This window comes from Pinus tabuliformis, chromosome 8 (assembly GCF_031772625.1).
Source record: "Pinus tabuliformis cultivar Carrire ecotype Pingquan chromosome 8, CPIR1, whole genome shotgun sequence".
Classification (NCBI taxonomy): Eukaryota; Viridiplantae; Streptophyta; class Pinopsida; order Pinales; family Pinaceae; genus Pinus; species Pinus tabuliformis.
This window is the reverse complement of record NC_142294.1, coordinates 1,494,571,254-1,494,595,964: the sequence shown is the minus strand read 5'-3', so window position 1 is coordinate 1,494,595,964 and position 24,711 is coordinate 1,494,571,254. Positions and strand designations below refer to the sequence as shown.

The 24,711-nt window shown below is 37.5% G+C and overlaps 1 pseudogene; it reads left to right on the top strand.

Moving 5' to 3' along the window:
- The window catches only part of LOC149241483 (3-hydroxy-3-methylglutaryl coenzyme A reductase 1-like), an 83,714-nt pseudogene extending 59,856 nt beyond the window's left edge, over positions 1 to 23,858 (top strand).
- Positions 23,859 to 24,711: the final 853 nt, after the last annotated feature.

Below are 24,711 nucleotides of genomic sequence, written 5' to 3'. Positions count from 1 at the left end.
CATTTGCTTAATTTCCCAAATGATGCTTCTCCTTCATACTATCATAATGTTCACTGTTTGCACACACCTGACTGTGGTGTTCAAACACGCAAATTCCCTCCAGGTGTTAGCTCCCACTTGTGTATATTGTGATCTTTTTTACAGAGCACCCCTTCATTTGCCAGTCGGTTCACTAATTTGTTGGCATTTTTGCGCACATGAATGAAACTTAGGGTTCTCAAGATTCTTAGATGAGATTGAATACGATGATAGACCTACAAAATTCGCTAGTGGTTCGAGACTTTCTCTGGTGCTGAGCCATTTGCTATTTTTTTATTGAATTGATTGTTAATTTAGAGTTAGCCTCTATGATAGTGTTCAACATATTGAGATCTCTCAGAATCTCTAAGCACTGCTCTATGGGCATTAATTCTACCATATTATTGGTAGCATTCCCTAAATGACTATGGAAGATAACAATAATATTTCCCTTGTCATCTCTAATAGCTCCACAATAACCCGCAACCCTCGGGTTCCCTTTCGAGGCTTCGTTTGTATTAAATTTCAAGAAGCCAGGGGGATGGTTGCCAGTACTCCTACCCCATTGCAGAGTGAGTTGTAATCCCGTTTGTGCCCTGAGGGACAAGCTTCTGGAGGCCCAAAAGCAAAAGAATGCGAGCCTCCTGGTGAGATGGAGGATACTCAGGAGGTTGCTTCTGAAGGGTATTTACAATTTCTTTGAGTTGCCTTAAGAGCTGAGCTATTATATTTTGGGTTGATCCAGATTTATCATTGAAAATTCTGTTATTGCGTTCTTTCCAGACATTCCAGATCAAAAATCCTGGAATCAAAGTCCAAGCTATGTTGACTGTCTCATTCTCAGAAAGTTTTTTCCTCCAATTCTTTAAAGTTTTAGAGATGTCGTTTTCATCCCGGTCAGTTTGCCTGAAGATAGAGGCAACCCAGTTCCATAAGGTCGAGGTGAATGTGCAGAGGTTAAGAAGGTGATCCATCATTTCTTCCTGAAGACCACATAATTGGCATCTAGATGGTCCAGCAAATCCTTTCTTTCTAAGATTTTCCCAAGTCAAAATCTTTTTGTGATGCACCATCCACACAAATAGCTTGATTTTCATCCAGTGAGGGTTCTTCCATAGGTCCTTCCATATTTTATCAGGGTTTGTCAAATTATGTCTAGTGGCAATTTCTTTGGCTTCTTTGAGGTTGAAGTTGCCCTCACTGTTTCTTCCCCATCTAAGTTGATCTGTGGAAGTTGAGATCAAAATTTTCCTCTTTTCTAGGATTGTTGCAAGAGCTTCAGCCTGGGCCTTAAGAGGAGTCTCTTCACTGTAAACTGGTACCTTCCATGTTCTCCATTTATTATTGTTCCTTGTCTGATCCCAATAGTCACTGACCTTTTTTAGTCCTTTGTTGAAAGTATCATCTTTGAGAATATCCAGTCCTTCTCTACATTAGTTGGGTTCCTGCTGCCAGTTATCCTCCCAAAACCAGGCTAGGTTCCCATTTCTGATTTCCTAGAAACTATGTTTCTAAACTAAAGCTCTGTTCTCCTAGGCATTGTTCCAAATATGGGAGCCCCTAATGTGTCCGATCATTCTAATATGGTCCCATTCTTGGCACATGGTTTCTTATTTCCTTGAGCCATCTCCACCAAAGTTTGGCCCCCAAAACTTTGTTGAGAGTATCCGGGTTGTGGAGCCCTAGACCCTCATGAGTTTTGGGTTTGCATAGTTTGTCCCAAGCTACCAGAGCCCATTTCTTTTTTTCCTCCCCTTTTCCCCAAAGAAAATCTCTTTGAATGTTCTTGATTTGTTGTACTACTCCTCTAGGGACAGGAAGAGCCGAAAACATGTAGCTTGGAATAGTTTGTAGGACTGCCTTTGTGAGAACTAGCCTACCTACTAGATTTAGATATCTGCTTGTCCATTTGCTGACTTTGTCCTTCAGTTTATTAGTCAGTGGCTCCCAAACTTCCTTGCTCAGAGGTTTTTCCATGAGAGGTATTCCCAGATATTTGGAGGGAAGATGATCTCTTTGAAAGTTGAGAATTCTGGAGAGATTTCTCTGAATAACAAAATTAGTGTTGAAGAAGAATACTTTTGATTTTGTGAGAATCACCTTTGTCCGAGCTTCCATAGAAAAATCTTGCAGAATTTGTTTGAAATATTTGGCTTTTTTGACCATGGGTGTGCCCTATAGCATGGTGTCATCTACAAATTGAAGCTGAGTCAAAGAGTCTCCATCCTGTGTAAGCTTGAGACCCTGGATTTTGCCTTCCCCCTTGGATGAACTGATTGCTTTGCCTAATCATTCCATCAGAAGGATGAAGAAAAAAGGAGAGAGAGTATCTCCTTGCCTGAGACCCCTCGAGGGCCGAAAGGATTTGGATGGAGGACCATTGAGAAGGATAGAATAACTAGTAGATGTTACCAGAGCCATTACCCAGCTTATCCAATTAGGATCAAAGCCATTAGAACTTCTCTAATGTATGACCAGCTTAATTTTTCATAAGCTTTCGCTAGGTCAAGATGTATGATCATACCTGCTTGATTATTGTTCTTGAGAAAGTGTACTATCTCACGAGCTTGAATAATGTTATTGAGGATGAGCCCTATGTTCCATGGTAGATTTGTGGAAAATCCTTGTATTTCTTTCTCCTTATTTAAGCCATTACACTCTTGATTTCTACTTCCAGAAGATTTCTTCCTGCTGACATCTATTGTCCCATTCCTGTTGGAGAGAGTCAGCTTGCAATTTCCTATCCTCAGTGAAACCTTCCTTGATGAGAATTTGGTTAATTTTCTATAACTTTTGTTCCACTTCTTTTCTGGCTTTAAAAATATTTCCAAACTCATTTTTTTTTCATTCTTTAAGTTTAGCTGTTATGTGTTTGAGTCTTTGTTGCAGAAGGAACATTTTCGTGCCTTGGATGGGCAAGTCTTCTTTCCACCATTTACCAATATTAGTTATGAAGTCAGGGTGAATAAGCCAAACATTTTCGAACCTAAAAGGTCTATTTCTCAAAGTGACAATAAAAGAAGCCTCTAACTGAATATGCTAGTGATCTGATCTTCCAAAAGGAAGGATAAAAGCATTCAAGTTAGGGCCAAAGAGAAAGAGGTTCTCCGAGATGATGAATCTATCTAACTTCGAGGAAACTTGGGAAGCTCCTCCCCTCTTATTGTTCCATGTGAAGGTACCATTTTCTATTTCCAATTCTACTAGCCTCATGTCGATTAGGAAGTTTTGGAAAGCTATAGAGTCTCTTCCTATTGTTCTGGTTCCTCATTTTTTTCCTGTGAGAGATTTGATCATGTTGAAATCTCCACCCAAAATCCAAGGCATTACTGGGCATCTCTCCCTAAGATCCTTAAGTGAAGTGAGAAGCTTGAGTTTGTCTTTAGGTTTTTGAGGACCATAGACATTTGTGACCATATATATTTCCTTGTCACCCAAAGGTTGAATAACCATTGAAAGGTAGTTCCTAGAAGCTTCAGTGTCAAGAATTACAAATTTCTGAGGGTTCCAAAGAGTGAGAATCCCACCCGCTGTATTGTTGGCTTTGACTTCTAGGTGCTCATATTTACTAAGCCATTTGCTGTGAATTTCACAGACTTTAACTATGGAACATGTTTTTCCCTGTATAAACACCATATCTGGGTTTTCTTCTTTTCTTTTATTGTTGAGATTCCTTTGCTTTCTTTTACTTCCTAGACCCCTAATATTCTAGGTTGTGAGCTTCATAATGAGGGGTTTTTAAATGAGTAACTGGTGAGATATTTCATCTTACCTGAGTTGAGCATGAGTTTCCCACACTCTGTCAGCAGCTCATTTTGTCTTTTCCTTCCTCTTTTCTTACCTGGGTTCTTCGCCGAGTGTCCTGACGCTTCCTCCATTGATTTGACCCCTCTATGTTCCTAGCTATCTTGGCTTATTTTGACTCCATTGGTTTTTGTCTAAGATCTGCAGTGGAAGAGCTGTTGTACTCTATCAAACTCCTCTTGTGGTAGGGAGTCTATCCCTTTGTTGGTTCCCTGGTTTAAGAATTTTTCTAGATCAATATTATCCCTCTCAAGAATCTCATGTAGTTCACGGTCCTCTGTTCCAACTTCACTTGGGGTCATCTCCTGGTCCCTGCTTGATTCCATATTGCTTGGTATAGTCTCCATTTTTTCGTTGTTTTCCTGTGTTATTTCCATACTGTCCTCCTTGTCCTTCTCCGTGGTATGGTTGTCTGGTTTATCATCTTTTTGAATGTTCCCTCCTTCTTATTTTAAAATCTCAAAACTATTGCGACTTGGTATCTTGTTCTCACTGGGTTTCTTTTGGTACTTTCTTCCCCGTCCTTTCCCTCTACCTCCCATCATGGTGAATCCTTCAGGATCTTTACCTATATTGGTTCTTGGATTATCCTCCCTTTTGTTTTTTGGGAAGTCCCTAAGAGGTGCCCATGTTCATGACATTTCCGACATCTAAATGGGACATGTTCATAGTCCACCGCCTGTACCCATTCCTCGTCATATACTTCTAGGACAACTTCATCCAGAAGTGCTACCGATAGATCCATTTCCACACATATTTGTGCGAAGGAGGTATATTTACCTCACAGAGTTGCCTCTGATAGTTTTAGAAAATGTCCTAATTTATTTCATATTGATTTTAAGGATTTAGGTAGCCAATAATCTAGAGGTAAGGAGTATAGTATTATCCATACTGGTACCGATGTGAACGTTTCTCATTCTGGGACAAACTTGATCACCCAAGGTTACATGTATAGGCCTGCAGCAGCGTAGAAATAGGGTCATCCTTCAAACACTCTGTCTTTGTCCTCTAGGCTAGTGAAAACCACTGTGAAGAAACCCTTGGACCCTAGATGCAGATTTATTTTTCCCTTTGGTTTCCAGTTGTTTCTTATCCATGTGTACAGATTCTTCTTTGTGGGCCAAATACCCATAAACTTGCATATAATAGCATAAGTCGCCATGTGATCTCTATGCGCCTACAGTGCAGGATCATTTAGAACCACTCGGGGTTTGATGGTTGACTTAGGTTTACAGGGTCCTATTGTAGATTTGTAATCATTTCTTTGAATGTTGTCCCCTGGTCTCTCCTCCCTTCTGACCTCCCCATGAGTCTTTTCTTGTTCATCAGAATTGCTGCTTTCCCCTTTTTTTGTGTTTGCCTTCTTTTTCCCTGCCTCCAAGGGTTTCCTAAATCCATTCAAAATTGTTTCCTTGCTTCTGTTTGACACGATGTTACTATAGGAGGGAGTGGAAATCCCTCCTCCCATCCCTCTATTGCTACCATCTCGTTCCTTCTGTTGCTTCCTGTTCTAAACCCTAACACCTTTCACCGGTCATCACAAAATATCACCTAATAATCACTTGTGATATTTGTTGGAATTTTAATACTTTATTGTTTTTCTTCGTCAAGCAATTACTAGAACATAAAATGCATGAAGATCAAAAGAATGCAAAGAAAAAAAGATATATGCTCCAAGCCATGGAAAAACCCCAAAATTTGGGAAAAATAGAATAATAATCTTCTTATAGAATCAAATCAAAGGGAGACTTTCGAGGCCCAATGACTAAATCTCCTCCAAGAACCAAGTCAGCCATCCGAAAGTCTTCTTCAATCAAGTCAACGTTTGTTAAGTCAATGATGGTAAAAAATCACAAATTATGATCCAACTCAAAGTTCCAGTCCTCTATCTTAAGTATGCAATTCAAACCTGAAATCCTTGGCCTTGTAACTCACAAAAACCTTATAATTCTCACATATGTGAGCAAAATAGTCCAAAAATTGGAGTTGTCTTCTTCTACCTTGGATTTCTCTTTCTTTTATGTCCCTCGCAATTCCTTCCTTCTTTTCCTATGCATAAATCGAGCTTTTTTTTATGTCTTCAAATGAGGAAGAAGTATGCCGTATATATAGTCATCCATGAGAGAGAGTAGGTGCCCCAATAGGGCTGACTTATCATGGCAGGGCCGACTTGGTCTTGGATGATGAATTGACTTTACATGACTCAAAAATTAATATTTTTGTTTTGTTAAAAAGAGTCCAAACGGGACTTAATATATGAAAAATATTATTCTCGACTCAACAATCCCTAGAAGCATGAAGAACATGCTTAAGCTAGACTTGATATTGAAACCAATGCTTGAAAAAATAAAAATATTTTTCTTCTTTTATATAAAATACAAATTGATACAAGTACAAACATGAATAAGAAGACCGAACCTAGTTACTTTTCCAACACTCTGTCTTAACTAGGGTGGTATTCATAATGAATCAATGGGTCTATCTCAGGTTGAAATATTCACATAAGAAGGGATTTAGATTGATAAGGTTCAGTGATGATAGTATCACCATAGCCAACATTTTCACATTACCAAGACCTTGATAGGTACACTCTATCTCTATACAAGATCAAAGCACAATGGTTGGAGGCATTCCGTGTGACACCATACCTCCTCTCTAAGGTACATACTCCACCTAGGATACTTAGAGTATGTCCTGCACTAGACCATTTCCCTCAAAGAAATGTTTGTCCACTGTACCTTTCTTTATTTAAGTCCATGTACTTGAATTAGGATTTCCATCATAATACATGAATAAATAATGTATGTCCAAGATGCGTATCCAATCCACCAATCTCCTTATCCATGCCCATGTACTTAACCTAGGATATCAATCCCAATTTGTCACAGTACCTGACACAAGGAGAACCTGTGTCTAACCTTACTCCCTCTCAACCTGAGAGTAGAAATCCATGCTCACTCCCTCTCAAATAGGGAGAATGCATCAACAAGCTTCTACTTGTGTTGGAAGTACTCATACTTCCCTTACATTACCTACTTATTATTGTTGTAGCTTCCTCAACCAACCCCTCTTATCACTGAGTTTGCTCATCTTACAACTTCCTGAACTAGGGTGCCAAATCTGCCTCCTAATACTTTATAATGTCGCACTTGAGGTCTTCACCTATTGAATCCTATATTGTGTCCAACACTACTTCTTGCCTTGAAGATAGTCCATCACATAGTTCCTTCAACTGGCTGATCATCACAGTACAAGTTTAGCCAATCTATTATTTAGTCAACCTTGAACACAACTTGGTTGATCTTTCCAGTTAGTCTCTATCAGTTAAATCAACTCCATAAACTCAAATAATTATTACCTTTAGTTGTTATTCTCATATTTCAAAGATAGGAAACTCTTAGGGTATTCAAATAAACCTTCTTGTCAATCCTTTCACTGCCTCTTAGATGATTGTCCTTAGTGTTTCTATACACAACCCTCTAACTGTCCTATTGTTGCTTCAAATTGGCAGTCCTTAGAGCACTAACCAAACTTCCTTTCAATATGGACTTATCTGCAACAATATTACTAAAATAAGGTCTTCCAAGCATAACCCAATTGATACTGAATTCCCACTACTTCACTATCCTTAGGTTTTTCACAAATATTCTCACACAATAGTGGACCAACTCTTCTGCTCATTGTACATAGAGATTCTTCAATTCTTCCTTCTGAACAACCTTAGATATGAGCCTAGACCATTCGGTCCTATCTAGGACTTCCTTGTACATGCAAAACACACAAAAAAACCCTCACCAATGGACCCTCTTCCTGCACAGTTTCCACAAATAAATGCAACCTTTTTTTGGAAGGCCTAATAGGAAATTCAATCTCCAAAATAGTTTCTTCCTTCAACCTACAATTATACAGAAGTATCATCCCTTCTTGACCGTGAGAATCCTCCTTCTTCTACTCAGAACCAATCCTCTAAATTTTGCCCAGATGTCCTTCTTCTCATGCCTGGATCTGTCTCTTATTTTTTGCCTTGCCACAAATCATTTTTATTCCTTGGATTTCTTTCAAAATTCAACCATATTGTAGGAACAAGTTCTCCATTAGCATGACTGGATTTCATAATACAAAACCCATCTTACTCCTTGAGAAATCAATCGTTCTTCGCTAAAGTATTCTAGAAAAGTTGCATTAAAGGGATCTGGTCACGACCTCCTTAGAATCCCATCTTGGCCTTCAATTCCAGCCTTCACATGGACTACATCTCGACTTCTCCCTTACATTTTCTCAGTCTCCTTGAGAGTTTAAGCAAGAAATAATATTGTTGTTAAACCTTGGAAGATATGACACATATCATTGGTGTATGCATATCACTATTATGACAAGAAAGGTACCCTACATATCAAGGTTACATATATCAATCTTCATTGTCATATACTGAGGTCAAGTTTCTTGTATTATATCATATAAGTTTAGCTTGTACTACTATCATGATATTCCATTGGGAGAGACAACACATATTAATGTTTAATATTCGCATCACACCTCTAGAATAAATTCACATCACTTAACCTCAGAGAAACTTTGATCACAAATCACATCAAATTTTATGAAACCAACTCACAAAAAGATAGAAAAGATAGATCAACGACTTAGAAATAAGCCTCTTCGAGGGGGCAACCTCCTTTATATTACACAAATTAACAATTCTTGGATGATACAAATATCAAGACCTCCTTTCTATATATAGGAGTCTAAGGGGTCATACTATAATCAGAGCCGACATAACAATAATAATGTAGGGGCACAACAATAACAATAGTGGGCTTCTATGGGGAACAATAATAACAATTTGGGGACTACATGGGCACAACAATATAGTAAGGGGGTTTCACTAATAACAAAAAGGGGTTACACTAGTAGTATAGGGAGTTAACATGCCCCTCTCCTTCAAAAATTGTTGTCCTCAATGCTTGAGTAGTTATGGATGCTTCTGTATAAAATTCCTCTCCTCCCATGTGGAATCTTTAGCGGGTAATTTCTTCCACTTGATGAGATACTATGAAATTGATCAGTTTTGTAGTTGTCGAGTTCTTGTTTCCATGATTGCTTTAGGTTCAAATATGATTTTTCCTTCCTCGTCAAGTTCTGAAAATATTGTTTGAATTGGGAGCTTCTCACCTATAACCTTCTTTAAGCATGAAACATGGAAAACTAGGTGCACTCAGGAAGATGCAGGAAGCTCCAATTTGTTTGCCATAGTAACAATATTTTGTAGCACCTTGTAAGGACCATAGTACTTTGGTGATAATTTATTATCCTTCTTAGCTTGCTTGAGGGACATTTGTTTGTATGGTTGTATTCGTAAAAATACCCAGTCCCCTATATCAAAACTTCTTTCATTACGATGTTGGACTACCTGTTGTTTCATTATATTCTGCACCAAAGTGGGGTTATCCTTTAAAAGTTGGAGAACTTGTTTTTGATGTTCGATGTGATATTTCACTGCTTGAACCTTTTTCTTCTTAAATTCCCTTCTATCTTAAGAGTTTGAGGAGTGGTAATTCCTGCCAATGCATTACAAGATATGGTCGCATACATTTCTTGATGCTCGATGTGATCTTTCACTTCTTGATATGTCCTTCTATCTTGAGAGTTTGAGGAGTGGTAATTATTACCAACAGTTTACAAGATATGGTCGGATTCATTTCTTATTTCTTTGGGGTTGGTTCCTAGTGTATATCCTCTTATTTTGACGTTTCTTGATCCTTTTCTTCCTCCTCTTCACAATCTATGTAAACTAATTTCTTCTAAGCACACTTATGAACTTTAGTGTATTTTCTATAACAACTGTAACAAAGACCTTTTTTCTCTTTTTTCTTCCAATTGTTGTGGTGTAAACATTGTAGGTTGTGGAAGGCTAGGAGAAAAAACACTTCCATATTTATAGTTGTGAGTGGTAGGATTCCTTGCTTCCATAATTCTACTTTCAACTTTTCTTGTCAACCTGAATGCCTTCTCCAACAAATTAGGTTCCCAAAGATGAACATCATCCTCTGATACCAAATGTTATAAAACCAACTCACAAAAAGATAGAAAAGAAAGATCAACGCATTAGAAATCAGTCACTTTGAGCGGGAAACCTCCTTTACATTACTGTTATGAAACCAACTCAAGAAAAGATAGAAAAGAAAGATCCACGCCTTAGAATTCAGCCTCTTCGAGGGGGCAACCTCCTTTACATTACATAAATGAACAATTCTTGGATGATACAAATGACAAAACCTCCTTTCTATATATAGGAGTCTAAGGAGTCACAATATAATCCAGCCGACCTAACAATAATAATATAAAGCCACACAAATAACAATAGGGGGATTCTATGGGGCACAGAAATAACAATATGGGGGGTAATAGGGGCACAACAATATAAATAAGGGGTATAACTACAATAGTAATGGGGTAATCACTAGTATTATAGGGACCCAACATGGTAATCACTAGTATTATAGGGACCCAACATGCCCCTCTCCTTCAAAAAAGTGTTGTCCTCAACGCTTGAGTAGTTCTGGATACTTCTGCATAAAATTCTCATCCTCCCATGTGGAATCTTCAGCGGATAAGTTCTTCCACTTGATAAGATACTCTGAAATTGATCGATTTCGTAGCTGTCGAGTTCTTGTTTCTATGACTGCTTCCGGTTCCAATATAATTTTTCCTTCCTCATCAAGTTCTGGCAATATTGTTTGAATTGGGAGCTTGTCACCTATAACCTTCTTTAAACATGAAACATGGAAGACTGGGTGCAATCGAGAAGCTGCAGGAAGCTCCAATTTGTATGCCATAGTACCAATCTTTTGCAACACCTTGTACGGACCATAATACTTTGGTGATAATTTATTATCCTTCTTAGCTTGCTTTAGGGACATTTGCTTATATGGTTGTAGCCGTAGGAATACCCAATCACCTACATCAAAACTTCTTTCACTGCGATGTTGATCTGCCTGTTGTTTCATTCTATTTTGTGCCAACACGAGGTTATCCTTTAAGAGTTGGAGGACTTGTTGTTGATGTTCGATGTGATGTTCCACTGCCTGAACCTTAGAATTTTCTCTTAAATATGATGTGATGGATGGTGGTTGATACCCATAAAGTGCCATAAATGGGGTCATTTTTGTTGCTGTATGGAAGGAAGTGTTATACCACCATTCAGCCAGAGGCAACCATTTGACCCATTGTGTCTGTTTATCAGATACAAAGCAACGAAGATATCCTTCCAAACATTTGTTTACTATCTCAGTTTGCCCATCAGATTGAGGATGATAAGATGAGCTATGAGCTAACTGAGTACCAAGACAAGAAAATAATTTTGTCCAAAAATTTCCAGTGAAAATGGGATCTCTGTCACTTACAATAATCTTTGGGTTTCCATGTAGCTTTTGAACTGTTTCCATAAATGCAGTAGAAACTGTACTGGCTTTAAATGGATGTGATAATGCACAAAAGTGTGCATACTTGGTAAGTCTGTCAACTACCACCATGATGACACTCTTTCCCTCAGACTTGGGTAAACCTGTGATAAAATCCATTGAAACCTCCTCCCAACGTTGGCTTGGAATGGATAAAGGTTGTAATAGACCCGGTGTCTTAATTGTTTCAACTTTATTTTGCTGGCAAACCAAACATTCCGCCACAAACTTTTGAATATCTGATTTAAGGCCATCCCAAAAAAATTCCTTCTTAAACCTGTGGTAAGTTTTTAAAAATCCTGAGTGCCCTCCTAAGGGAGAAGTGTGCAATTCCATAAGAATCTTTTGTTTTAGCTGGGAATTCTTACAGAGGTATAAGCGATCTTTGTACCATAACGAATCATTTTTCCAGCTAAATGTATCAGAAGTACTGGAATCTTGTTGTAGCTTTCGAATAAGTGCCCACACTTCTTCGTCATTCTTCCATTCCTCCTTTGCTTCGTTTATCCAATCTGGTTGGATAATAGAAATGGCACACAACAATGCTTCCACATCCTCATCCTTTCTTGAGAGTGCATCTGCCACCACATTTTGCTTCCCTTTTTTGTAGATGATTTCAAAGTCATAACCCAACATCTTTGTGACCCACTTTTGTTGCTCTTCAGAGGATAATCTTTGTTCTAAAAAGTATTTAAGGCTATCATGATCCGTTTTTACCTTGAAGTGTCTTCCCATTAGGTAGGGTCGCCATTTCTTAAGTGCATGGAGTATTGCCAACATTTCCTTCTCATAAATAGCTTTGCTTAAAAACTTTCCCTTGATTGGACGACTTTCAAAAGCAATGGGTCTTTCATCTTGCATTAGAACAGCACCAATTCCATTTCCTGAAGCATCACATTCCACAATAAAGGTTTTTGTGAAGTCCGGTGTAGCTAAGACCGGTGCTTGGCACATTGCCTCTTTAAGATGTTCAAAGGCCTTTGTTGCTTCCGAAGTCCATGAAAATGAATCTTTCTTCAATAATGTTGTTAGAGGTGCTGCTATTCTCCCATAATTCTTAACAAACTTGCGATAATACCCTGTCAACCCAAGAAATCCTCGCAGATGCTTTATGGATGTGGGGATTTTCCATTCCTTAATGGCTTTAATTTTGCTAGGGTCTACCTTAACTCCTTCATGAGATACAATATGACCCAAATATTCCACCTCCTGGACTCCAAAGAAACATTTGGATCTTTTTGCATATAATTGTTTCTCCTCCAATAGTTGTAGCACCCTGTCAACATGTTCAACATGATCCTTCCAAGACTTGCTGTAGATTAGTATATCATCAAAAAATACTAACACAAATTTTCTAAGGAATGGTTTGAAAATTGAATTCATCAAACCTTGAAATGTTGAAGGTGCATTGGTAAGGCCAAAAGGCATGACCAAAAATTCATAATGACCCTCATGAGTTCTAAATGTCGTTTTTGGAATGTCTTCAATCTTCATTCTGATTTGATGATATCCCGAACGAAGATCCAACTTGGTGAAGTAAATTGATCCATGCAATTCATCCAGTAATTCATCAATAACAGGAATGGGGAACTTATCTTTAATAGTGAGCTTGTTGAGCTCCCTATAATCTGGACACATGCGCCATGATCCATCCTTCTTGTGCACCAATACTACTGGAGCTGAGAAAGAACTTTGACTCGGTTGAATTATACCAGCCTCTAGCATTTCTGCAACCATACGTTCAATTTCACTTTTTTGGACATAGGGATATCTGTACGGCCTGATGTTTGGAGGAACACTTCCTGGAATCAGATGAATAGCATGATCATGATCACGCATAGGTGGGAGACCCTTGGGAGTCTCAAATACCTTGGAATGATTGTCCAAGACTTTTTGGAGATCTGGAGAAATAGATGATTCCAATGTGGAAACATCTAGCGAACATAATTGTGCAATTACACCTCTTTGCTCCTTTTTTAGAAGCTTTGTCATACCATTAGAGCTGATTATCTTTCCTGGTTTCCCTGCAATACCCCTTAATTCAACTTCCTTTCCTTCCGAAGAAAATTTGATGAAAAGTTCTTGAAAATTAAAAGCTATTGTACCCAAGGATTGTAGCCATTGGACTCCTAGTACAACATCAGCACCTCCCATTGGAATGGAAAGCATTGGGCTAGTCAATACATATTCTCCCATGGATAGCTTGATATTATGGCACTTTCCAGAGCAATTTATTGTTCCTCCATTTGCAATCATCACTTGACACTCTGGTGCTGGATATAGGAAGCAATTCAATTCTTTTGCTACCCTACAATGAATAAAATTGTGGGTGCTTCCTGAATCAATCAACACTATTACCTTTTTCTTCTTGATTTGTCCTTCTATCTTGATGGTTTGAGGAGTGGTAATTCCCGCCAATGCATTACAAGATATGGTCGGATTTATTTGTTCTTCATCTAGGCTTTGTTCCTGGAATATATCCTCTTCTTTTGACCTTTCTTGCTCCTTTTCTTCTTCCTCTTCACAATCTATGTAGAATAATTTCTTCTCAGCACACTTATGACCTTTTGTGTATTTGCTATCACAATTGTAACAAAGCCCTTTTGCTCTTTTTTCTTCCAATTGTTGTGGTGTCAACCTTGTAGGTTGTGGAAGACTATGGGCAACAACACTTCCATCTTTATAGTTGTGAATGGTATGCTTCCTAGTTGCCATAATTTTGCTTTCCATTTTTCTTGCTAACCTGAATGCCTTCTCTAATGAATCAGGTTCCCAAAGGCGCACATCATGTTGGATATTATCCTTTAAAGACCCTATGAACACATCAATCCTATGCTCCTCTGGAATATCTTTTACCCTTATGTTCAATTTTTGGAACTCCTCAATGTGCTCCATTATTGAACCCTTTTGTTTGAGACTTATCAATTGGCTAAAAAAAGTGTTGCTTTTTGTATCCTCATAATGTGCTATCAATTCTTCCGTAAAAATTGCCCAAGTGATAAATTGTTTACGAGAACAAAGCCATTGATACCATACAAACTGATTTGGTTCCAAATATAAAGTTGCCATACGTACCTTTTGTGTGTTTTGCACATTATTGAGATCGAAGAATTGCTCCATCTGTAATATCCATGTGGCGGGATCCTTGCCATCAAACTTCCTCATATCGATTTTTGGAACATGGTGAGTCTTCGATCCAACATTAGAGTCTATGGAATCATGATTAACATTTCTTTTGTTCTCATCATGAGTTTCCTTTACTACCTTTTCACCATTAGTGACCCTTTCTTGTAGCAAGTTCTTCAATTCTTCTATGTCTGTCTTCAAATCTATCTTCAAATTTACCATTGAATCCTCCACCTTAGTTTCCATGCCCTTTATCTTAGATTCCACGCCATTTATCTTAGATTCCACGCCATTTATTTTAGATTCCACGCCACTTATCTTAGCTTCTGTTAGCTTTTGTGAGCATGACATTTGTTGCACTTGTTCTTGTAATTTTGATATATCATGTAGCATTTCTTCCTCTTCTTCATGAGTCATGCTAGAGCTTTCAGGTTCCTTACTAGGTGTTTGCATTTTCTTTCCTCGGGGCATCAGTTACCGATAATAATGCTTTACTATGCCCTTTGAATTCCGTTAAACCAAGCTTACATAAAAATTTAAAAAAAAAAACTACACACCTTTTTTCACTTGATAGAAGCCTGATATTGAATCTGATGTATCTCTGTAATTTCGGATCATCCAGTTCTAAAATTGCTACTTGTAGTAGCCTTCTGCGTCCTCTTTCCAATGCCACAAGTCTGAGCCAAATTGGATTCTCCAAGTAAGAGTTATGTGAAATCTCCCACAGTGACTTGCTTTTAGACTGGTTCAGTAGAGCGAACTTGTACGACGTGCCACGAGTCTCTGTTTCAACCTTTGAATCAGAAACACACATAAATGAAACTACAGTCCGTCCTCTTTATGTACCTTTTTACGAAATTTCAATCCGATCCTTAGAGAGAGAGTTATGACGATTTTCCCCAGGTCACCTGTTTTGAATGTAATTCAGGAGTCTGCAGAAAGGCCAACTTCCTCAGATCATATCTCCAAAAATATCGCGTGAAAAGCTCTGAAATTTGGACCCAAGGTTCAGTGCCAATTCTTCTCAAATGGGTTTTTTTTTGCGACTTCTGAAACGTCACAGAAAAAAAGTTATAGCGAAAATGCCACGATGACCTGTTTGGAGCAGCGAAACCCTAGAATCCAAACCTCTGATACCAAATGTTATGAAACCAACTAAAGAAAAGATAGAAAAGAAAGATCTACGCCTTAGAATTCAGCCTCTTCAAGGGGGCAACCTCTTTTACATTACATAAATGAACAATTCTTGGATGATACAAATGACAAAACCTCCTTTCTATATATAGGAGTCTAAGGAGTCACAATATAATCCAGCCGACCTAACAATAATAATATAAAGCCACACAAATAACAATAGGGGGATTCTATGGGGCACAGAAATAACAATATGGGGGGTAATAGGGGCACAACAATATAAATAAGGGGTATAACTACAATAGTAATGGGGTAATCACTAGTATTATAGGGACCCAACAATTACACAAATGAACAATTCTTGGATGATACAAATGACAATATCTCCTTTCTATATATAAGAGTCTAAGGGGTCGCAATACAATCAGAGCCTACATAACAATAGTATTGTAGGGGCACAACAATAACAATAATGGGCTTCTATGGGGCATAATAATAAATACATGGGGACTATATGGGCATAATAATAGAATAAGGGTATTGCACTAACAACAATAAGGGGTTACACTAATATTATAGGGACTTAACATTCCCCTCTCCTTCAAAAAGTGTTGTCCTCAAAGCTTGAGTAGTTCTAAATGTTTTTGTATAAAATTATCATCCTCTAATGTGGAACCTTTAGCAGGTAAGTTCTTCCACTTGATGAGATACTCTAAAATTTATCTATTCTGTAGCTATCAATTTCTTGTTTTTGTGGCTGCTTCTCATTCCAATATGATTTTACCTTCCTCGTCAAGTTCTGGCAATATTGTTTGAACTAGGATCTTCTCACCTATAACCTTCTTTAAGAATGAAACATGGAAAGCTAAGTGCACTCAGGAAGATGCAGGAAGCTCCAATTGGTATTCCATAGTACCAATCTTTTGTAACACCTTGTAGATACCAAAATACATTGGTGATAATTTATTATCCTTCATAGCTTCCTTGAGGGATATTTTTTTGTATGGTTGTAGTCGTAGAAATACCCAGTCACCTACTCAAAACTTCTTTCGCTGTGATATTGATCTGCCTGTTGTTTCATTCGATTCTGTGTCAAAGTGAAGTTATCCTTTAAAAGTTGGAGAACTTGTTGTTGATGCTCGACGTGATATTTCATTGCTTGAACCTTTTTCTTCTTGATGTGTACTTCTATCATGAGAGATAGAGGAGTGGTAATTCCTGCCAATGCATTACAAGATATGGTCAGATTCATTTCTTCTTTCTCTGGGGTTGGTTCCTAGGGAGTATCCTTTTCTTTTGACGTTTCTTGATCCTTTCCTTCTTGATATTTCATTGCTTGAACCTTTTTCTTCTTGATATGTCCTTCTATATTGAGAGTTTGAGGAGTGGTAATTCCTACCAATGCAGTACAAGATATGTTTGGATTCATTTCTTCTTTCTCTATGGTTGGTTCATGGTGTATTTCATGTTCTTTTGACATTTCTTGATCATTTTCTTCTTCCTCTTCACAATCTATGTAAAATAATTTCTTCTCAGAACACTTATGACCTTTAATGTATTTTCTATCACAATTGTAACAAAGCCCTTTTTCTCTTTCTTCTTCCAATTGTTGTGGTGTCAACCTTGTAGGTTGTGGAAGGCTAGGAGAAATGACACTTCCAACATTATAGTTCTGAGTGGTAGACTTCCTAGTTGCCATAATTTTGCTTTCCACTTTTCTTGCCAACTTGTATGCCTTCTCCAATGAATCAGGTTCCCAAAGGCGAACCTCATGTTGGATGTTATATTTCAAATTCCCTATGAAAATGTCAATCCTCTGTTTCTCTGGAATATCATTTACCCTTATATTCAATTTTTTGAATTCCTCAATGTGCTCTACCATTGAACTCTTTTGTTTTAAATTTATTAATTGGCTAAAGAGGGTGTTGCTTTTTGTATTCCTTATAATGTGCTATCATTTCCTCCATGAAAATTGACCATGTGACAAGTGGTTTATGAGAGCAAAGCCCTTTATACCATAAAAATTGATTCGGTTCTAAATATAAAGATGCAATACATACCTTTTGTAATAGTTTTACCTTATGTAGATCAAAATATTACTCCATCTATAGTATCCAATTTACTGGATCCTTGCCATCAAACTTCCTCATATCGCTTTTTCTTGATTTTAGGAGCTTGATCTTGAAATGAATGTAACTATATAATTTCAGATCTTTAAGTTCTGAAATTTTGACATGCGATAGTCCTATGTGTCCACTTTCTAACCCGACAAGTCTGATTGCAATTGTATTTCTGAAGAAAGCGTTATGACCAATATCCCACAATGACCTAATTATAGACTGGTTCAGTAGAGCGAATGTGTATGACGTGCCACATGTCACTATTTCGACCTTATGTTCTGAAATTGCTACCCAACAAACTACGGTTCGTCTGCATTTGGTCACTTTTTACGAAATTTGAATGAGATGCTTAGAGAGAGAGTTATGATGATTTTCCCAAGGTCACTTGTTTGGGATGTAATTTGGAATATTACGAAAACCCTAACTTTTTGGGATCATATCTAGAGAGAGAGTCATGATGATTTTCCCAAGATCACCTGTTTGGGATGTAATTTGGAATATTACGAAAACCCTAACTTTTTGGGATCATATCTCCGAAAATATAGTGAAACAAGATCCGAAATTCAGACTCGAGGTTTAGTGGGATTGCTTCTTAAATGAGTTTTTTTAGCTTCTGAAACATTTCAGAAACAAATTTATAGTGAAAATTCCATGATGACCTGTTTAGAGCATTGAAACCCTAGAATCCAAAGCTCTGATACCAAATTTTATGAAACCAGATCATAAAAAGATAGAAAAGATAGACCAACAACTTAGAAATAAGCCTCTTCGAGGGGGAAGTCTCCTTTACATTACACAAATTAACAATTCTTGAACCATACAAATAACAAGACCTCCTTTTAATATATAGGAATCTACGAGGTCATAATATAATCAAAGCCGACATAACAATAATAGTGTAGGGGCACAACAATAAGAATAGTGGGCTTCTATGGGGCACAATAATAAAAATACGGGGATTACATGGGCACAACAATACAATAAGGGGGTTGCACTAATAAAAATAAGGGGTTACACTAGTAGTATAGGGACCTAACATCAAAAGAGCTTGAGATCACATGGTAACTCAAATCATTGTACAAGTGTAGCATAGTCAAGGTGCAACACTTTCGATAGTTCTCATATAAGTATCACTGTCATACCTTGGATGATAAAAGTGTCTTGGATCATAGTCATATAACTCAATTTCGTACCAAGAATAAGCTTGCATCAAAGTAAAATACAATGCATCATTTTGAGGGGAACTTATATCATTGTTTTAGGTTTGAATAGGATAATTGTTCCAAAACTTTGTATCTCAGTCATATCTTGGAGGAGTTGACTTGAAAACCTTTGCATTATAAAAGAAAAAGTTCAGATTATACTCATGGATCATATATATAGAATACATAACCTTCATTGTTGTAATGCCAAGGATCTTTCATTACAACTGAAGGAGGAGTATCTCACATCATTTTTCTGTCATTTAATTTGCATTATGGTCGAACATAATTGCATTAAATCACAGACTTCGCGTTTCACCAAATCATAATTTTTTTCATTTGGATCATAATAGAATCATAAGGAAAGTAATTCAGATTGCTTTAGAGCTTTAGGAGGAAAGATCAAACTCTACCAAAAGGTAATCTCAAAAAATTGTATTGGCCAACATCATAACTTGTAAAACTTGCATTAAATCAGATCATAGGCTTCTCATAAGCTCATATTAGGGAGCTTGCATTATTTCTTCAGACTCAGACTACTTTGGAGACATGCCAACAAGATTGATCTTCAAACTATCTTTGCTTCACCTTAGCTATGATACCATGTTGGAAAATTAAGGTAATTATAGATTCTCCTTACTTGATAATTACTTGTGAGATTTGTTGGCCTTTTATTATTTATTCTTCATCAAGAAGTTACCAGAACATAAAGTGCATGAATATCACAAGAACACAAAGAACACTATATATAGGCTCCAAGCTAGGGAAAACCCCCACAATCGAGGAAAACCCAAAAAACCCTCTTCTTACAAAAATATATCAAAGTGAGACCTCGAAGACCCAAATACTAAACCTCCTCCAAGCACCAAGTTAGCTCTCCAAAAATATTATTCAATCAAGCCAACATTTTCCAAGTGAATGATGATCAAAACTCACAAATTCTAATGCAAATCAAAGTTTCGACCCTTTATCTAAGGTTTGTAATTCGTACCTACAATCCTTAGCCTTGTATCTCATAGAAACCCTAGAATTCTTGTATGTGTGAGAAAAATAGTCCAAAAACCAAAGTTTTTTTCCTCTTCCTTGGATTTATCTTTCTTCTATGTCCCTCACACTTCCTTCCTTCTTGTGTTATGCATTGATCGAACTTGTTTGTTGTCTTTTCAAATGAGGATGAGGTTTTCCCTATATACAGCCATCTAAGAGAGAAAAAAGGTGCCCCAACTGGGTCGACTTATCATGGCAGGGCCGACTTGGTTTTGGAGGACAATTTGACTTTACATGACTCAAAAATTAATATTTTTCATTTTTTTACAAAGAGTCTAAATGAGGCTTTAATATATGAAAAATATTATTCGTGACTCAACAATTCCTAGAAGCATGAAGAACATGATTGACCTAGTTTTGAGCATGAAATCCATGCTTGAACAAATAAAAATAATTTTCTCCTTTTATATAAAATACGCCTTAATACAAGTATAACGATAAATATAAAGACTAGACCTAGTTACTTTTCCAATAAAATGTACTCTTTACCTAACAAAAATGCTACAAAATTTTCACCCACGTTCGAAATGAGCTTGTTTGCCACATTGGAAGTGAATTGCGCTATACACAACTATACATATTGAAACTATTTTAAAGTAATAAACATCATGTTTTATCAAGTTTTAATCAACGTGTAAATTTTTCATGATGTAAACTTTCTTGAGAAACGTTATTATTTTTTTATTAATTTTTTTTTATCAATTGAAATGATTAAAGGTGTATATTATAATAAGTTTAAAAGTTTTGGCTATATGTCATTAAACTCCACCATCTTTAAGAATATTTAAGTGAACTCTAAACCTTATAAATTAATAACTACAACAAAGTCATTGACTCACTCCTCCATTTGGTATATAAACAAATCAAACCAAATTGATAATAATGATACAAAATTCATCCCATACTAACAAACAAACAAGATTTCATGTTAATAATGAAAGTTTTTAAAATAAAAAGCATTATTAAAAAAATAATTAATACAATTAAATACAAAATTATTATATTATTATTATTATTATTATTATTATTATTTAAATCTATAATTTTTTATTAAATTAGAAAAATGATATGTTCTAAGAAGTTTTTATACAAATCAAAAAAGACCTCAATCCTACTGGATTTGTTGTCCTGTAAGTACATATAAAACATTTTAGAAAGAAAACAAGGAAAACAAAATATCATTTTATCTATTGCTCACCATGCACAAAATCTAATTAGATTATTCATAACTGAATAGGATTAGAGGTGGTTTCCTCGATATCTCTACCATTAACTTTTGGACTGTGAAAATGTACTTACAAAACATCTTAGAAAGAAAAGAAAACAGGGAAAACAAAATATCATTCTATCTACTGCCCACCATGCACAAAATCTATCCAAAACATATATACATTTGATTAGATTCTTCATAACTGAATAGGATTAGAAGTGGTTTCCTCGATATCTCTACCATTAACTTCTAGACGGTTAAATGCCTCATGGATGTGGTATTTCATGTAAGCCATGCCGGTCTCAAAATTATCCATGTGAACCTGGAGCTATTGTTGGTTGCACTGAAGGGGCTTGGTGATAAAAAATGTGTCTCTGTTTATGGAGAATATCAACAAGAAAACCAACCAAGTCTACATGGTCCTCATTCTATGCTTAGGCTAGCTGGTTAACCGAATGCTAAAGGATATGGATTTACACTTCTATGGTGTCAAAGGGAGATGGCAGAACTACTCGCCCAGATGAGTCCCTAAGAGGTACATCCAGCTCCCCGTCCTCCTCATGAATGCCTTGACCATGATTGCCTCCTCACCGCCTGGGGCACCCTCTCTGCCAATGCATCATGTGATAGTCATAAAATTCACACAATCTTTCTAATATGCAAACACTCCTTCTACCTCCCACTAACAAGCTCTGCAGTCTGCTAACCTTGACACCAGAGAATGGAGGTCCATGGGGTTGGGGAAAAAATGTTTCTCCCTTCGAAACCAAATTACTCAAGCTTTGAAAGGCCAACTCTACCATTACACCGTCATGCCTAAAAATTCTTTCAATTGAGAGCAACCCCGATGGTTAGGTAACTAGAGCACCCAACTCCCAATGCTTATGCGAATAAAAAAACAATATGGTCTAGACTTCACAGTTGAATTGAAAAGATAAAATGCAACAATGCAAAACCATGCCATAAACATAGGAATGAAACCATTCATCTATAGTAGCCACAGTAGCGAGGTGAAACTCTAGAATGAAGACAATGTTGCATTTAATTTCCTCTAGACCTTCCATGGGTGAGAGTAAGCCGTATACTAGAATTCACTTGTAGGCCTAATCATCGTCTAAGACTTCCCAGGATCCCATGCAATAGGAACCCTTTGAAGTCTAGGGATTCTCTCAGTACCACACTCTACTAGGTTTGTATACCAACATCGTCCTCCCAGAACAAATGTGAAGAGGAATCCAGCAATGCTTTCCTCCTCACAAACCCTGATGTCCTAGAATACAAAGTTCATTGTCCTCCTCACCACCTTAGCATCATTTTCCATGCCCATGACACTAATAATTTCCTTTGTATCAAGAACATTCCCTAGTGGCCTTTGTGAGGCTTATTTACTCTCCACCGTGTTCATCCTATGGCGTCTATGTGGGACTAATGCCCCATGTCCTTATTGAAGCCTCAATAATCACCCCCAGCGGAGATATTTGATCCCTAAAAAGGATATCAACCAAGTGTGGCATTAAGGATTTGTGCAGGAGAAGAGGGCAATCTGAGATCAGGTCAAGAGCATTCGTCACATCACCTTGGTTTGCTAGCCAATCCACTACTTTATTTCCTTCCCATCCTTTATGATTATGAATCACATGTTAAAACGATCAAAGGAGGTATTTGATTTGGTAGCTCTAAGCCTCAATTATTCATATTATAAGCACCTTTTCCATCGAGACCCCATGCAAAAATTTCTGGGTCATCTTGATCACAATTTATGAGTGTCCAGTGATCTGGATCTTAGGTGTTAGATAAACTTGACCCTATGGTGGAGTTGAGGTTATGTCAATAGTTATGGTTAATAGTTGTAGTTTCGAGCACCTAGTATTGGTGACTCATGGTATTACATGTATTTGAAGCCCTTAAAAGGCTTGTGTATTGTCCATTGTAGGTAGCCATGGTTGAGCGATGAAAGCTTAGGTTTTTGGCCGACTTGGTTGTGTTTTAGCCAAGGACAATAGTAGATCTATTGTTGGTTGGTTTTTTCCCCAATTGGGGTTTTCTAGACAATCATGGTGTACATCGTTTGAATGTGTGTTTCTTGATTGCTATATTTATTTCTCTTGAACCCTAACAAGTGGTATCAAAGCATTGGTTGGCAAGGTCCTTGGCTAGCTATTCGAAATTTTCCCATCAACGAAGTGGTGGAGTTGGTTGAAGCAATAGCTTGTTGCACAAACCAACAATGTCCGTTGAGTGATCGTTCGATGAGGAGAAAAAATAAAATGAAGAATTAAACACAGAGGTAGTGCCCACGGAGGAGGAAGTAGAAGCACCAACAAACTGTCACGGGGTGAAAAGAAACCATGTGGAAGAAGAGGAAGAAAGAAAAAAAATTCAAAGGAGGAATAACATAGAGACATTAAAATAAAATGTGGAAAATTCTCAGGCCGTGTGGCTGGTAATGTACAAAGAGTTATATGGGATTAATCCCAAGAAATGCAACTCCCTCTCGATCGAAGAGTTGGTGGCCAAAGTTGAGGAGGATGCTGCTAAGGCGAAGAGGAAAAAGGAGGAGCATGTTCTTCCACCTGGGGCGGACCTGATTGACGAGATCTGGGAGCTGTTAGATGGGATCCTACTAGAGATCGCCCCATGGAAGAAGTACCCTCGGGTCCAAGATGGCGAGGGGAGGAGCATGGACATGGCACTCTGGTCTGCACCATTTCCGCTGGCTTATTTCATTAGGGTATAACTAATAGCCCGCCTGCGCTATCCCTCTATTTGATTTCATCATAACCAAAGGGTGAGGAGGGGTTCAGTAGAGGCATGTCTTTTTCATTGTGGAGTTATTAAAAATTTCATATATATATTTTTTTAATAAAAATTCAGTTACAAGAGAAGGGTTAAATAGTGGGATAGGAGTCTTACAGGGTGAAATGCATGGTTAAACTTGTAGTGGTTCAAGTTGTGTGCGGGTCAAGATAGCAACAAAATAAAAATAAAATGAAGACTTTCATGTAAATGGGTATATGACTGTAAGGCCTAGTAAGGCATGCGTACCCCAGTAAATCACTGGTAAAGTCTGAATGTCCACTTAGGTGATATGGGGATGCATGTGGTGGTATGATGAAGCATGTTGAACTAGGACAACTTGGGAGATTATCAAATACCGTGGTATTGACTGGGTAGGGCCTAGAGGTGAGTGGTGGCTGGCTCACTTAGCAGATTTGGCTAGATTTGGCCAAGGAAAACCCAAAGTCAAGTTTTAAGGAGGGATTTTTAGATAAACTTGACCTTATGGTGGAGTTGAGGTTATGTCAACAATTATGGTTAATTGTTGTAGTTTTGGGCACTTAGTATTGGTGACTCACGGTATTGAGATCATGGTATTACATGTAGTTGAAGCCCTTAAAAGGCTTGTGTATTCTCCATTGTAGGTAGCCATGGTTGAGTGGTGAAAGCTTAGGTTGTTGGTCGGCTTGGCTGTGTTTTAGCCAAGGAAAATAATAGATCTATTGTTGGTTGGTTTTTCCCCCAATTGGGATTTTCCAGAAAATCATGGTGTACATGGTTTGAATGTGTGTTTCTTGATTGTTATATTTATT